We start from the raw sequence: 3297 nt of genomic DNA on the forward strand, positions 1-3297 counted from the left end.
TTAGTCTGTTTTCACCAGATAACTTCTTCTGGGCAACTTTGCTAAGAGCCACAGCCAAGTAATATGATGCATGGCATTTTTGGTTGAAAGGTGATGCCAGCAAGCCATTGAGATGATATGATTATGTTAAGATTTGCATTCATATGGATATTGGACTCCTGCTGTCCACCTTGGCCTGCTATGGGACTCCTGGAGAGTTCCCATTGGTTGGGGAAGTGCGGTAGGAGGGAATTCCGGAGGAGGAACCTCCTCTTGGGATCCGGGAGAACTGCGGCATGGGTCCATCGAAAATCTTCCCGGGCGCATTGGCGGCAGTTTCAAAAAATAAAGTTTGTTCCTGCTTGAGTGGCTCGTGATTTTGTGCCCAGCCAGACTGCGGCACAACTTAAAAGTTTTATATTGAAATTATAAGTTTCAAAACCAGGCTGACTCAATACTTGCATATTTCTTCTTCCTTACTTTCCATTGAAAGGTCCAAGCAATCGATTTCAAATCGATTTCTCTTTTGACCAGAGAAAGGAGGCTTCATTCAAAGCCCTGAAGCAATAAGAAAAAAAAAAAAAAGTCTACTTCTGTGGCATGGTTTAAGCCATCTTCCAAGTCCTCTCATAAGTGAAATTTCCTGAATAATATTGACCAAATTATATTGTTATAATATAATTATGTTATTATATAATTATATTATATATAGTTATAATATAATTTGTACATGCACGTACAAATATGTAACAATGAATTATACCATTATGTATAATTACAATGTTCCGATAAAAAGTATGGACAAAGATAAGTGATTCAGTCTGAAGTGAATCACTTCTGGGTCATTTTTTCAATGGTTTTGTTGTGGAGGGCCAGGTGTGGTCTTGACTTATTCTTCCAGGCCATGTTCCCAGTCTGCCTCCTCTATGCAGTGGTTCTGGGTCACCATTTTTCTCTTCATTCACTGAGTTCTTGTGTTCTAGGCAATGTGCTTTCTTTTGCTACATAAAGTACAGCATCACACTGTTATGAAGTAGGGACAATCAACATGTGTCCCTCTCTAACCCATTTTGTCCCATTGTCTCAGATGTGGAGCACCCTATAAAAACTTAAATATAGCATATAATATATATGACGATTAAGTGATAAAATAATTATAATATAAAATTAATATTAATAATATATAATCTCTAGTTATGATTTCCAACCTATTTTAATGTACCTGTCAATTTCATTGAAATACTCACAGAATGGAAAACTGTGGCATAATGGGTTAAAGAAGGTATTATAGTTAGAGGATTGGGGGTCATTGTATATAACTGTGTAACCACCACCTGAACAACACAGAACAAGTTTCTTATGCTAAAAATTCCCTCATGACCTTTTGCTGCCACGTATACATTTTTTTAAGTGTAGGATAATTGTATACATACCATTCTTTAATCTGAATATTTCTCTTAAGATGCATTGGACATTTTCTATGGAAATTAATAATAGTTTTTTATAACTTTTTTTTAAATGTTAGGGATATTATGGACACTAAGTACATGCTCAACCACTGAGCTAAATCCCAGCCCAAGAACTTAATTTTAATGGCTACATAGTATTCCTTCAAATCACTGTTAAAAAAAAAAAAAAAAAAAACCAAAAGGGGAAAATAATAGAAACAAATAAAAAGGACAAAATCTATTTAACCAAATACTTTTGATATGTGTTTTTTTCCTGCTCCCTCTTGGTGAAACTATTTTTCAATTATATTACATTATTCAAATTTTTTTTAAATGTGTCTTTTGTTTTTGTTACCACTGTGTTCTCTTCCTGTTTTGTTTCTAATTCCCATTATCTTGCCCTTGCACCTTCCTAGTCTATAATTTCTTCTTAGGTTATCAACTTTCTCTCTATCTTTATATAGACTCATTTAGATTTCATCTCTATTTCTCTTCCCAACACTAGATCCTGATTCCCAGGAGCCTATTGGGTAGTATTTGTATGTACATGTACTTTTTGCAACTCAAACTACATCAAAAATTGAACTCCTAACCCCTTTCCAAATCTTTTTTCTTCTTGTTTTCCTTCCTTCTTTCAACTCAAGGCCTTGAACATTCTAAGCAAGGCTCTACCAGAGCTACAACACTCACCTCTACTTCTTTTAAAAAATTACCTATTTCAATTGTTGAAAGTACTTCCTTTGCATCATTAAAAAAACCTCAGGCATTTCAATTCCTTTCCATCATCTCATAGTTTCGATCGACTGAGTGTTATTATTGAGTCTGTTCCAAACGTCTCGGACTTCCTTTCCATTTCCATCACTACCCCTGCTCCTCACCTGAGTTGTACCAAAGCCTTAATCTAATCTACCAGCCCCAGTCTGGACTCCTCTGCTCTGCTCTGCTGTTGCACAGATTTTCCTGTCCTGCTTGAACATATCTAATGACTCCTTATCAGATAAGAAGCAATTTGCACCCTCTGTGCAGGCACCTTTCCCTCCCATTCCGCACCCCCTTCATGTTGGGTGACATCAGCCTGGAACGTTCCCTAACGCTTCACTTTTGTTTTACCTTGGGCTCTTCCTCATAAGTTTTTCTGACTCCTACGTGACAGGTATTTTGCACTATACAGACAAGAATCACAATGCGCCCTGCCCACCGACTCTCCCAGTTTAGCCAGGTCTCCCCAACCTCAAGAGCAGCTGGGGAACAAGGGCCTACACAGGCCATAGACCCCAGGGGAGGGGCTGGCTGTCCAGAAGGCTAAAGCTCTTTGCATTTCTTTTGGGCACGAAAGGAGATCATATGCTGGGTAGGAGCGGCCTCTCCCATTCCGGGAGCTCTCGAAGCGCACAAGTGCACAAACGAACTTCCCGCTGTGGAAGGCAGTCTTCACTTCCGCGTTCCAGCGTGTGGCGGGCGAAGTCCGACAAAAGCCTTAACCCGGGCAGAAAAAGTAGAAAGACGACAGCGAACGGGCTGAAGCGGTCGCGCTGTAGCGGTCGTGCCTTCTGATTGGCTCGGATGGCCGTCTGACAAGCCGAGTGGCCGCTGATTGGCTGCGTGGGCTCAGGAGCTACGTGCGGCGTGAACGCTAATAACCCTGAAGGCCGGGTCTCTGACCGGCAGTAACCCGGGTGAGAGGTGAGGAGGGCATCGGCGGAGCCCCGCCCCGCCCCGCCAGGCTCTGGCTCCGGGCGTGAGGCCGCGGTTTGGGCTGCGGGAGCTGCCCCTGAGAGTTCAGCGCTCAGCGTTGCAGGCAGAGCCTGGCTGGCGGTCTGCGCACAGAGCAGCCGCGTTCCGACCTCAGCGGGGCTGTTAAGGAGTTTAG

This window comes from Marmota marmota, unplaced genomic scaffold (genome assembly GCF_001458135.2).
Source record: "Marmota marmota marmota unplaced genomic scaffold, marMar, whole genome shotgun sequence".
Lineage (NCBI taxonomy): Eukaryota > Metazoa > Chordata > Mammalia > Rodentia > Sciuridae > Marmota > Marmota marmota.